Below are 14,756 nucleotides of genomic sequence, written 5' to 3'. Positions count from 1 at the left end.
TCCTTACTTTCCATCTTTACCTGAGTACCTAACTTTGCCATTTCTGGGGGGAGCTGTGGCACAAGCAGCAGCATCCCCGTACCATAAATGGGTCGGAATGTCCATGGGGACCCGGGTCGAGTCCGACTCGCGGCCAGCTCCCAATCCCTCTTTCGATCTGTCTCCAGCTCGCTTCCTGTCTCTCTCTACTGTCTTATCTGATTAAAGGCATAAAAAAATAAATCTTTAAAAAAAAAAAAAAACTTTGCCATTTCTGATAGTTGGAATGTTGGACAAAATGCAAAATATTATGCAGGCTGAAATACATTTGTTTTCTTACAAATGTGTGTGTCTGTGTGTGTGTGTCTTTGTGTGTGTGTGTGTGTGTGTGTGTGTGCGTGTGTGCGTGTGTGCGTGTGTCCATGTCTGTGTGTGTGTGTGTGTGTGTGTGAGTTCCTGTTCCTACTGTATGTTCTGTGCGTGAGTGTGTGTGTGTGTGTGTGTGTGTGTGTGTGTGTGTGTGTGTGTGTGTGTGTGTGTGAGTTCCTGTTCCTATGTTCTGTGCGTGAGTGAGTGCTTGGGAGTCAGTCTAGACATTTAGACCTATGACCTATGACCTATGACCTTTGACCTTCATGGCTCTCTTACAGTTTTTCTCGATTGTGTTTATTTGACAGGCTCATAGGTGTGGTCATTTGACAGTCAGTGTTTTGGAATTGCCAGGAAGTGACCTCTTGATATACTTCTGTGTCTAAAGCATTCAAGTGTGTTTAGTGTTTTGCAAATCACTTGTGTGTATAGGTTAGGAAGTTGGTTATAGAAGTTAGGAAAGTGGTTTACAGTGATGAGTGCGTGTGCGTGTATACTGGGGGTGGGATTCGTAGTTTACTTACCTCTGGTGTGTCACTGTGACAGACTGAGCCTCGGTTGCCGTCAAATTTGTGGGTTTGGCCCAAAAAGCTCAGCGTGAGGGTTCAAAAATATACGTTTTATTAACTTCCAATATCCTGGAGTCCTGCTCAGCCTCTAATTCAGTAGAGGACAAAAATCAGCAGTCTCCAGGAATGTAACCTGCTATGCCTCTAAATTGGGTAGAGGACAACAATCAGCAGTACCAATCTCTGATTAAAAATACCTGCTAAAATAGAGGTCAACAAACAGCAGTCAAAAGGGTCAACATATATGCACATACCTGAACAAGACAAAAAACCCTACACAGAACAATGAACATATATAGGAGGTGGCCAGCACCATTTCTAAAACAAAGGGTAGACACAAAAACCAACCAATACACAATGACGAAACAGACCCTGAGACAAACATAGCATTTCTTCCGTATCCTTACACAAAGAAATAGCTATGTTATACATTATCAGGTTTTACAGGTATGTAAAATAACCACCATATTCACGTGGTCTGGCCCACACCATTTTTAAGGTCCCCTCTGCCAGTCTAGGCAATTAGCAGATTCCACGAGGTAGGATCCAATTATAATCAGTGGTATGAGTGTTTGTGTGTGAGTGTGTGTGCAAACCATGTCTGTTGGGTGCGCTAGTGGTCGCAAATATGGGGCAGAAGTGTGCCGTTCCTGTGCGGTCGCACCACGACCGTCACAGTCACTATCACGGACTTCAGGCGACTCAAAGACGTGAATCACCGGGTTGGAACGGGATAGACGTAGTTGTGGTTGCAGGAGTCGGAGCGAGGGTGTTTGGGCTCCAGTCCCGTACTCTGGCACAACATGGAACATGGACGTGAGGGGCGTGGAACGGCAACCTTTACGAGGCAGGCCCCGGAGGGCGAGATGGCAGTGTCGTCATACACGGAGAGGGGCAGGCGGAGTGCGGGTTCCAGCCGCTGCCAGAAAGCAGTAATCAATGCCACTTGCCAGGGAAAAGAACTGCATCGGTGAGATCGGTGCTGGAGGATCTGCCCTGGTGGAGTCGATGTAGCCTTTCCTGGATGAAAGAATCCCCCACCGTTAGCTCGAACTCCTCCCGAAGATGAGTGGTGAAGGCATTGAATGACTTTGTAACCGGCCCACCCTGGCGCCACACGGATACCGCCCACTGGAGGGCCTTGCCCTGGAGCAGGGAGATCATATTAGGATCCACTCTGGAGCAGGGAGATCACATAGGGATCCACTCTGGTTCCTTCAGTGGGGAACCAATGGGGCTGCATTTCCAGGGCAAGGGAGCACTGGAGCAGGAATCCGCTACAGGCCTCAGATGAGCTTGTCAAAGACTCCAGGTGACTCAAAGACGTGAATGGACAGAGTTTATTGGAAACAGCCAGTACAGGGGGAAACAGGGGAAAGGGGAGACCACAAAAGCTAAACTGGGAAATAACGCTCAGAAAATAGATGTCCAAAGAACAAACCTAGGCAACTAAGATAAACACGCAAACAGGAAATCAATCATGGGAACAATGGAACATGGGAGCTAGGGAGAAAAGGGGCGTGGCAGGAGCAGGGCTCAGCGCTGGCGTGACAGTCACCCTCTAATTGTATTTGTACATAGCCTGTGTAGTCTTTGGCTACATAAATTCACAACAGCCACAGACCACACGCGTGCACACTCGCACAGGCACACACACCACAGCCATATGTCAATAAACATGGAACTTGTAATCTCTGGTGGCTGGTGGCTAATCCACAACAGCCACAGACCACAAACACGCACACACACACACACTTGCACACACACACACACACACACACACACATACACGCACACACACACACTTGCACACACATACACACACACACACACAAACACAAACACAAACACAAACACACCGACACCACAGCCATATGTTAATGAACATGGCGCAGGAGTTGGGGTCACATCTGGATTTCTGTTGATGGCTCAGAACAGTACTGTGCTGCAGTGTGATTTCTCATCCACGCACGCACGCACGCACGCACGCACGCACGCACCCACGCACGCTGCACGTGTCTCAAAGGTCTAACGTGTCACTTAGGTAAGTGGCCAAGCATGCATGACAGCTCTTGGCATGATCCACTGCAGTATGCAGTATCTCTGGATGGGCCTTGGGTCTTGTAAGTCAGAGAGAGAAAGAGAGAGAGAGAAAGAGAAAGAGAGAGAGGAGAACAGGTCACTATCTAACCCTCACTACAGCTATCTTCTGCCCCAGCGCGCTCTGTCTAACTAACCCACAATACCTGCAACCTTTCGTTTGTCCATCAGACATCCTCCTTACTTTCTATCTTTCTGGAGTACCTAACTTTGCCATTTCTGATCAAGCTCATAAACATGCCCTACGTTCCCAAATCATAAATGTGGCTCTGTCCCTTTAAAACCGGATTAGTTACTGTGAACATTCCGTTACCTCCGTTACTTCTGCCTAGAGATTACTGACGGTGATGTAACTGAAGGCGTATGTGAGGGACCGAGGCAGGCACCCCACGTTTTTGGGATGTGGTGACTGGACTTGGTGGTGAAGTTGGGAAGAAGGGTGCAGGAGATTCTTATTTCTATACGCGGGGACCCTCAGGCATTGACCACACACAGGTGCCCCTAAAATAAACAAACATAAACTAACAAACAAACAGTACACAAAAGAAGGCAAACTCGTATGCTAATTCACTAGGCACATTTCTAACTAGGCACATTATCTATTCACACATCTAAATACAGAAAACTAGGCAAAGTCTAGGCACAGAAACTAGGCACGGAAACTGTTTCCACACATCTAGATTCATTTCCACTTCACCTCACAGCAGGAAAGTGTTTTTGCCCTTACTGCCTTTCAGGGCCTTTCAGGGTAACAGAGTGCAATATGAGGATACAGTGGATGATTACAACACTACATGGAATAACAGATACTAGTTACTTTTGACAGACTCGCTAATTTACAAAAATAACAACAGAACACTCACTCTCTTATGGACGCACGATAGGAATACTGAAAGATCGTGAATGTCTTCTGAATCGCGAATCTTCCAACAACTGCTCCTGATGATGATGCTCTGCTCCAGCTTCTCTAGGCTGTCGCTTATCAGTGCGATCAGGGGGAGCAGTGAAACAGACTTGGGTAACTAAAAACCGTCTGGTCACCTTCTGTACACGTGAACCCCATGCACAGCCCACGGAACTCTGGGAACACACAATGACCTCTCTGTGACCTCTCTGTGTCCCAGTGTATTGTGCGTTGCCTGCACAACGGGGGTGCACAGCAGTGGCTAGCTGTGGACCAGACCAACCATCTACTATTTTTGTTGTGCATGTGTACATTAATGGCATCCTGTAAATATGTCTCTGACCATGCTGTGCACGTTGCTCTTTGTCGGGCTGTTGTCGGTGGCATCAAGGTGTGTAAAGGTTAACTTCAAAGGCCAAACGGAGATATACTGAACAAACAAAAGGGTCTCAAAGGTCTAGTGCTCACTGCTGACATGAACGCTCTTGGCATTCAGAAAAAGAATATTAACAGATGCAGTATCTTTGGATGGGCCTTGGTTCATGTAAGTTAGGGAGAGAGAGAGAGAGAGAGAGAGAGAGAGAGAGAGAGAGACAATTTTCCATTTCTTATCAAGCTGATAAACCTGCCCTGTTGTACTGTTGTACTACTATATCTGTCATATATCGCCATTCTGAACCTTCTCTGCATCCTGGATTCTGTGACCAGCCTTGCCCTCCTTGGAGATGTATGCTATTGTTGAAGTGCCTTGCCTCTGTGCTCCTTAGATTTGTTCCTAAATGTGCACTTTACTGCTGAGCTTTAGACTGACTTTCCTCGCTGACTACTACTGACTGACCACCTGCCTGCTCTCATGGTCACTGTTGGCCCCTCCCCCTGAACCCATTTGAACTCTCCTGCTCCTCTGAAACTCTTCATGGTGAGTTTCATGGTGTGTGTGTGTGTGTGTGTGTGTGTGAGAGAGAGAGAGACAGAGAGAGAAAGAGAGCCCCTCCCACTGGACCCATTTGATCTGATCCTGGGTACAGCATACGGCGTGTGTTGCGGCTGTCACCAGCCGATTGGGCACTGCTATGCACCCTGCCACCCTTACAAAGCTTATGACTAAAATCTCCTCATGTACCAAATCGAACTAAATGCTAAATAATATTCCCATACACCTAGCCAGGCAGCCTCTCTCTCTCCCTCTCCTTTTATATCACATTGCTAATGCCTATAATAATACTGATAAAATGGCCATATTGCCTACTGTTAATTGACTACCTAAAAGTATCTCCTTATCTGTTTCCCAAATTGATGTCTACAAACAAAAATGTTCTCTCTTCCTTATAGCATGTTCCAATTGCTGATGGATGTGGAAACATTGCTCCTCACCCCCACCGCTCCTCATCTACGCATATGGACAGCCAAACTCTACCCACTCACTCTGTTTTTTCTTTCTCTCCTAATCTAGACTATCTTCGCTATGGGACGCTGCTGTAGGAAACTGTTTCCACACATCTAGATTCATTTCCACTTCACCTCACAGCAGGAAAGTGTTTTTGCCCTTACTGCCTTTCAGGGCCTTTCAGGGTAACAGAGTGCAATATGAGGATACAGTGGATGATTACAACACTACATGGAATAACAGATACTAGTTACTTTTGACAGACTCGCTAATTTACAAAAATAACAACAGAACACTCACTCTCTTATGGACGCACGATAGGAATACTGAAAGATTGTGAATGTCTTCTGAATCGCGAATCTTCCAACAACTGCTCCTGGTGATGATGCTCTGCTCCAGCTTCTCTAGGCTGTCGCTTATCAGTGCGATCAGGGGGAGCAGTGAAACAGACTTGGGTAACTAAAAACTGTTAATTGACTACCTAAAAGTATCTCCTTATCTGTTTCCCAAATTGATGTCTACAAACAAAAATGTTCTCTCTTCCTTATAGCATGTTCCAATTGCTGATGGATGTGGAAACATTGCTCCTCACCCCCACCGCTCCTCATCTACGCATATGGACAGCCAAATTCTACCCACTCACTCTGTTTTTTCTTTCTCTCCTACATTTACATTTAGTCATTTAGCAGACGCTTTTATCCAAAGCGACTTACATATGTGCGACTTACAATGTATACATTTTACATTTACACTGATGGCACACTGCACATCACGAGCAATTAGGGGTTTAGTGTCTTGCTCAAGGACGCTTCGACAGGGAATCGAACTAGCAACCTTCTGATTACTAAACGACTTCTCTACCACTGTACCACTGTCGCCCCTCCTAATCTAGACTATCTTCGCTATGGGACGCTGCTGTAGTCTCTCCACCCGATCTACCTGTAGAAACCCTCAGCCCAATGCACCCACCGCCACCGTACTGCCGTACACATACTCCATACCCTATGCTAGCATTTATATACAATATATATTATTGCCACCACCGACATGTTTTTCTGTTCCTACTCTCCTTACCCCTGTAACAGTAACCCTATGAGCACAGTGTATACCCACTAAGCTGGTTTTGTATGTATCATGTATATACCACCTGATGTCTGTATATATATTATGTACATCTACCAAAATGTATGCTGTGTTCTACACTTGTTGTTTCCCTCCCCCATCCCCCCCTTCCTATCTCCACCCGGCCAACATCAAGCAGAAGTGTCCTCCCTTATGTGCCGTGGTTCTGCTTAAGGTTCCTTCCTGACTAACAAGGAGTTTTTCCTTGCCCCGGCTATTGTATTGTTATGCCGCTGTGAGGGGACTGACCGGTCACCCCACTTGACACATATTGGGATGTGGCGACTGGACTTGGTGAAGATGTGGGGAAAAACAACAATACATAAATCAACAATACAGACAGTATTCACAGTAACCAAAGAAACATGTACCCTGGGCGCCTGCTTGGCCGATTAGGACCAAATACCAGCACCTTCTCAAGGCCCAAGCTAGGCCCCAAACTATGTACAGAAACTAGGCACGAAACTAAGTACCTCCAATAGCGACACAGAAAATAATCACATAAACTAAACACATTGGCTAGGCACAATAAACACGGAACAGAAACTAGGCATGAAAACATGGCTCGCCACACGGTGGCGGGACACGCCGGCAGCCCACCCTCTGGCTCCAGCTCCAGCTCCATTTAGTCATTTAGCAGACGCTTTTGTCCAAAGCGACGTACAAGGGAGAGAACAGTCAAGCTACGAGCAATAAAAAACCTGGTGTAACAATAAATACTACTTTACAAGAAATAGAAAAACGACCTAGAAAGGATAAAGAAGTGCAGGAATGTAACTGCTGAAGTGCAATTAAGCTCTAGTCAAGGTGCCAGTTAGGAGGGAGGTGCTCTCTGAAGCTCCAGTTCCAGCTCTTGCTGCCGGTAGGCCATCTCCTGCCAGTCGCCGTGTCCTTTTATTCCCTTCACCTCCAGTGTCTGTCAGCGCACCATCCCACCGCTGCCACCAAATGTGAGGGGACCGACTGGTCACCCCACTTTGTTGGGATGTGGCGACTGGACTTGGTGAAGATGTGGGGAAAAAACACAGCACAGGAGATGGTAGCTTTCTTATAAAAAATATGTATCTATTTATTTACACTGGGGGAACTCTCCGGTATCCGCCCCCAAAACATGTGCCAACAAAACAAACATGCATAAATCAACAATACAGACAGTACTTGATAGGTGAAAATTCACCCTAGTTACCTCAGGACTCCGGAGCTGCATATAAGTATATTTATTAGACCAGGGGTTCTCAAACTTTTGCAAGCTGGGCCCCCCCAAAGCTGGTTAGGGGTAGTTGGGGCCCCCCCAGCGCGCGGCCCGCCGCCACCACCCTCAACTACACCACCATATATAGATAGATAGATAGATAGATAGCATATTGTTATTGATAGGCCTGACATGTCAAGGTTAGGCTATTGTTAGGCCCATACAGACAATTATTATAACTATTTATTATTATTATTATTATTATTATTGTTATTATTATTATCAGTAATAGTAGGCCTATTAGTAGGCTATTCATTATTATCACCATCATTATGTTATTATTATTATAATTAATGACTATCGACCAATTATTATTATTGTATTATTATCATAATAATAATTAGTGTTATTATTGCTATAATTTGGATACTGTTATTATTATGGGCCTGTTGTGATCTTTACAAAAAAAATCCTACAGGTCTGTCAATGTGAGACATGAGCCTGCTTTGCACTGCAAAGGTTCTCAAATCTTGGGGCAATGTTTGAAAACATATCCTCAGGTCCTCCTCGATCTGTGCGCGGTTGCGGTATTTAGTTTTGAGCGCAGTCAGTCTTGAAAAGCCTGCCTGGCACAAATATGTCGACGCGAAAAGGATGAGCATTTTTAAGGCTATGTCGCAAAGGTGATCATTGCTATCCAGAATGACGAAATAGGGGAGATGCTTAAGTCTACTGTCACTCTTCAATTGCTCTTTCATGTCTATTGACAGCTCGTCTGCTGAGCAGAGAAATGGATCCCGAACTTAGGCGAATGAACGGTAGTCCTCTTTGAAATAGGACCCAAACTGATTTCTGATATTCGGCGTGATACAATGTCATTTGACATAAGTATTGCGATGAGTTTAGCTTCTATTCTACACGTCTTGCGCGGCCGGCAAAATCAGTGTTTCGGCAATTGTATGGAGTTGGCCAAGCTTAGCAATTCTATGAGCAACTACATAAGATGCCTCCAGACACTGCTTGGAGATGGTGGTTCGTTGTTGCTGGAGGCCATCACATTCATGTTTAAAGAAGTCCACAGGCTTCTCTTTCTGACTTTTACGAATCAGAAACGTGTCCATAGTTGTGTTTGTTTGCTGATACAGTGTGTGTGAAGTTAATAAGGTTCTAATTTCAACGTCGTGTTCTTGTATGTGTGGTTGTGAACGACATGGATAAGGATAAGGCTGTGCTAGGCAATGATTCCTAACAAAACTAACTGTACACAATGTAGACGGGGACAGCACAAAATAGTATTCAAGTGCTGGTGTTTTATTTGTTGCAACACGGTGGATGATACAAAAATATAAAGGTAGGTGTTAAGGAGAAAAGGGCTAGCTGCAGTTGGAAAAAGGTAGCTAGCTAGGCTAGCCCTCGGGGCTACGAGCTTTTTCAAAAGACTGGGGCAAATTACTCCTTAGAATAGGCTACGAATAGACCTACTGCAAGCGCAGTAAGGTATTACTAAGGAAGGAGTGAGTCTTTAAAAAGACTGTTTATAAAGCAATGAATATCTGAATGATACAGGAAACAAGAGAAATTGAACAAACTCTGCAGAGTCATCTCAGGGTGAGAGCTTACCAATGCCTGCGTTTTTTTTTTTATACTCGGAAACTTAGGTGCAACTCGCGTTCAAATGAAAAAACTCTGTTTTGATTGGTGGATCAGGAGCAAAACCGTATTTGATTTGTTTGGGTCAGTCCAGCCCCTTGCATTTCGCCACTGAGGGAGCTTTCACTAACCAGTGACAGGTCGGCGGTAGTTTTTTTTTTTCTCCGTCTGTGACATCGCGCCCCCCCTGGAGAGTGTTCGCGCCCCCCCAGGGGGGCGCGCCCCCCACTTTGAGAACCACTGTATTAGACAAACAACAATTGCAATCGGGCTCACTCACAGCACAAGGCTGAAAGTGAAGCAATGATAAACACATCGCACAAGGTTTATATAGACAGAAGTTGAGCGTTCAGCAGGGAAAACCACGTGGTGGATTTCTGACGCTCGAGGCAAGGATGGAAGTTTTGCACAAGATTGAAAGAAGCACAGTTCGTCCCTTCTCATCACTTCTGGTCTAAACATGGTCTTGTACATATGCAGACTAAGTGGCACCTAATATTCTAGGTTACACACACGCAAAAACACAGAAAAGCCATGTTCCTGCTTACATAAGTACATGATTCATATAAGGTAATTAATAATACAAGCACTTGATTATTATATTATTAAGTCATTAACAGTGATTCAAAATTATCTCCATCAGTACTCACAGTAACCCAAGATACATGTACCCTGGGCACCTGCTTGGCTGATTAGGCCCAAATACCAGCACCTTTTCAAGGCCCAAGCAAGGCCCCAAACTAAGTACAGAAACTAGGCACAAAACTAAGTACCTCCAATAGCGACACAGAAAATAAACACATAAACTAAACAAATATAAACAATAAACAATAAACACGGAACAGAAACTAGGCATGAAAATATGGCTCAAAGACAAGGTACAAAAACAGTATCCACACATCTAGATACCAACAACTTCACCTCACATCAGGGAAGTGGTTTCTTTGTTCCTTTCTTGGCCCGGTGAGAAGGGAGGAAATTCACCTTCTCATAGGCTCAATAAATAAAATTGAATTGAATTTGAACTCTCCTGCTCCTCTGAAACTCGTCATGGTGAGTGTGGCCCTGTGTGTGTGTGTGTGTGTGTGTGTGTGTGTGAGAGAGAGAGAAAGAGAGGGAGAGAGATAGAGACAGAGAGAGAAAGAGAGGGAGAGAGATAGAGACAGAGAGTTAAGAAGAGTTAGAGAAAGGTCCTTGTTGGCCCCTATACCTCATCATGGGCCCATTGGAACTCTCCTGCTCCTCTGAAACTCTTCATGGTGAGTTTCATTGTGTGTGTGTTCGTGTGTGTGTGTGTGTGTGTGTGTGTGAGAGAGAGACACACACACACACACAAGTGAATACGACCCAAACCGGTCAGACACACAAGTGTATACGACCCAAACATTGCTGCCATTTGACACATCTAGTCAAGCGAACTCTGAAGAAACAAACGTACTCAGATTACACAGTGTTTCTTTTCCTACTGAGTGGAGAGGCAGGGAGCAGAACAAAGGAGGACAGTGTTAATAGAGTGACCGAAATCTGTGTGTTGGTGTGTGTGTGCGTGTAATAGAGAGAGAGAGAGAACAGAAAAGAGAGGACAGGGTAAATAGAGAGACATAAGTCTGTGAGTGTATGTGTGTGTGTGTGGTGTGTGTGTGTGTGTGTGTGTGTGTGTGAGTGTGAGTGTGAGTGTGAGTGTGAGTGTGAGTGTGAGTGTGAGTGTGAGTGTGAGTGTGAGCGTGAGCGTGAGCGTGAGCGTGAGCGTGAGCGTGAGCGTGAGCGTGAGCGTGAGCGTGAGCGTGAGCGTGAGCGTGTGCGTGTGCGTGTGCGTGTGCGTGCGTGTGCGTGTGTGTCTTTTACTGTTAATATTCTACTGATGTGACAATAGTGTCCAGGGGCGGCTCATCCATAAGGGCGATTGGGGCGACGCACTGCCTAGAAAAAAAGAAAAAAAAAATCCTTATGTATAAACGCAATATCCTTGTAAGTCGCGTAAATGACATGTAAATTTAAATGTAATACATTTTTTTCTGTCGGATTCTACCACTAGACCGTCTGATCTGCCTCTGTATGTCATTGTCGAATCAGGTAACAGTCGTTCAGTCAGCCTAAAGTCGTGCTTCAAATGGCCCCACCCCTTCTTTATGATGTTACTGGACATATCATGTGTCTTGTTAAGCTATGTTACATCATACAACATTTGAGACACGTGGATAATGAAAAAGTGGGATAATTTAATTTGGAGCCACATCATGTTTGCTTATGAAGGCTCCTGGATGCAACTTTCTTCCATAGCTTTCCACCTGTAACTTGCTACTCTAGCTATGTAGCAAGAGGGGACATATTACTGTTGTGTGCTGCCAATAGTGGACAAAAAGGTAGTGCTGTATGAGTTAATCAGCTAGCTTAATGTACCTACTGAATGGGTCGCCTTAATCATTATAAAAAAAATTGCCCCCCCTGAGAATTTTTTCAGGAGCCGCCACTGATAGTGTCACACCCCAATGGTAATACTGATGGTCCACTGAGCCAAAGTGTCAACAAATCATTATACATCACACAAATATCTTTTCTTTCTCTTTCACCACCATCATGTAGAATTGATGTGATGAATAAGCTGTGACAGCATTCAAGCACTTCACTTCAGCACTTTATTTTAGGAGACACATGATCTTATGTTTGAACTTTGCGGGACAAACCTTTGGCCAGCTTAAAGGCGCAGTGCTCGATCCTGGTAAGTACGTTGAGTTTAATTTTTTTTTCTTCCCTGCCCCTGTTTGTGTTTCACCTGTGCTCTCTTCTGCATGCCTTGACTTGTTCCTGTTTTAATTTCGCCCTCTCCTTAGAATCCTAAAAACTTGTCACACACACACAAGTGTATACGACCGAAACATTGCTGCCAATTAACTCATCTAGTCAAGCGAACTCTGAAGCAACAAACTTACTCAGATTACTCAGTGCTTATTTTCCTACTGAGTGGAGAGGCAGGGAGTACAAAAGGGTGTTAATAGAGAGACCAAAATCTGTGTGTTGGTGTGTGTGTGTGTGTGTGTGTGTGTACGTGTGTGTGCTTGTAAGAGAGAGAGAGAGAGAGAGAGAGAGAACAGAAACGAGAGGAAAGGGTAAATAGAGAGACAGAAGTCTGTGTGTGTGTGTGTGTGTGTTAGACAGAAAGTATGGTCAGATCATAGGTAATATCATATAGCAGAGGAATTCAGCAGACCCCAGCACTAAGGCCAATTAAAGCCTCATAAAATCAGGTTCAGTGTCCAATGTCCGGTAATTATACTTTTTTATCTCAGCCAATCAATGTGCAATCAGATTAGATATTAACGGAAACAAATTGCCTGAGTCACAGCGTGAGAAACAGGATGTGTGAAGGCTAGATTGTTTCCTTCACGATCAGTCTGTTAATGTGACCGACGCCTCTGTTCATCAGTCTGTTAGAGTGACAGAAGTCTGTGAGAGTGCGTGCGTGTGCGTCGGTGTGTGCGTGCATGCGTGCATATATTGTATCACTATTTACATACAAACTATTTATTGCCACACTGAACTTAAGTATTTATTGATAAACATCCATTTTAATCTCTGCCTTCAAATAAGACATCAGAAAATAAAGTGCATTATTTTCATACGCCGCCTCCTTTCTCATTTCATTTAGTTGAATAACCCATAGTGGGGAATACCGGGTCCACGACCCCCTTGTCCTAGCTAATTCTGATTCTTAACCAAGCTTCAGTCTGGTCTAGGTTACATAGAGACAGACAGAGAGAGAGAGGGAGAGGGAGCGAGATAGAGAAAGAGAAAGGTAAACCTTGTTTGTGAAAGAATGACTGAATACAACAGGGTTATGAAATTACTCATTTAGTCAGCTGAACAGTGGCGGCTCCTGAAAAAATTCTCAGGGGGGGCAATTTTTTTTATAATGATTAAGGCGACCCATTCAGTAGGTACATTAAGTTAGCTGATTAACTTATACAGCACTACCTTTTTGTCCACTATTGGCAGCACACAACAGTAATATGTCCCCTCTTGCTACATAGCTAGAGTAGCAAGTTACAGGTGGAAAGCTATGGAAGAAAGTTGCATCCAGGAGCCTTCATTAGCAAACATGATGTGGCTCCAAATTAAATTATCCCACTTTTTCATTATCCACGTGTCTCAAATGTTGTATGATGTAACATAGCTTAACAGGACACATGATATGTCCAGTAACATCATAAAGAAGGGGTTACATAAGTCAAAACCAACAATATTTATTGACTGATCTTGAAAGTATTGGCTTACAAAAGCAAAATAAGTCATCACATAAAAAAATATTCAGTGTTAGTGCAAGAAGCGAACTGTGAAACACACTGTAAAACCTATGAAAAGTGACAGTGGTATATGAAATACAGACCGCATTAACCACTTCACGACCGCGATTTTCTTTCGTTCCAATTCTTGGATGTAGGATTTCCCTCCCTTTGTAGAAACCTGTTGAATGGATACATTTGGTCTAGGAAGTCCTAATTGTTTTGTTGTCAATTTATCTTCATTAGTACGCCGACTAAAAAGGAGTTTCTGTCAAAGAGCGAATCGAGTTCTTGCACTGGACAGGGCAGCCATCTTGACAGAATATAACTCCGTCGAAGCTGTATGACGTTCGTATAGGCTTTTACGTCCACTACTTATGACAAGACCAGGAGGGGCGAGCCCTCCCGGAAGCCATAGAGAATGCATTGAGAGCTCTGTTTTGTGAAAAAAATGGATTTAACATGGGAGTCAATGGGAGAGGTCTGGGGCGATTTTCATTTCGCCCCAAATCGCCCCAGAAGGGGTGGGGCCATTTGAAGCACGACTTTAGGCTGACTGAACGACTGTTACCTGATTCGACAATGACATACAGAGGCAGATCAGACGGTCTAGTGGTAGAATCCGACAGAAAAAAATGTATTACATTTAAATGTACATGTCATTTACGCGACTTACAAGGATATTGCGTTTATACTAGTGCTGTCAGTTTAACGCGTTATTAACGGCGTTAACGCAAACCCATTTTAACGCCGTTAATTATTTTATCGCGAGATTAACACGAGATTTTTTTTTTTTTTTTTTTTTTTTAAGATTGACGTTCTTTTTGGCCTCGCAAACTGTGTAGTAGGCTAACGTTACGGTTTGAGTGAATGCTGAGCGCCATACGGCGAAATGGATGATAAAAAGCTTCTGAATGGAAAGTTTACTTTTAAAAGTTGTGTTCTGCAAAAGAAGCAAGCTTCACTGTTGTCTGAAAATGTCAACAGGCAGCTGGCTGAAAGCAAAGAAGTAGTAGGCTTACCTTTTATTGGTAACCTAACTGTTACGGTTCATTGTTTCTGAAAGAAGAGGCCTGACTGCTATGTTCCCAGCAAACTTGAAAAAAAAAATACAATATTAAGCCATGGTTTAACTGCACTATAGGCTGAGTCCTTGTTGTTTACCTGAAATGTGCACGTTATAATTTTACTTTGTACCGCCCTA

This window comes from Clupea harengus, chromosome 2, assembly GCF_900700415.2.
Source record: "Clupea harengus chromosome 2, Ch_v2.0.2, whole genome shotgun sequence".
NCBI lineage: Eukaryota > Metazoa > Chordata > Actinopteri > Clupeiformes > Clupeidae > Clupea > Clupea harengus.
Note: the sequence above shows the minus strand (reverse complement) of the source record.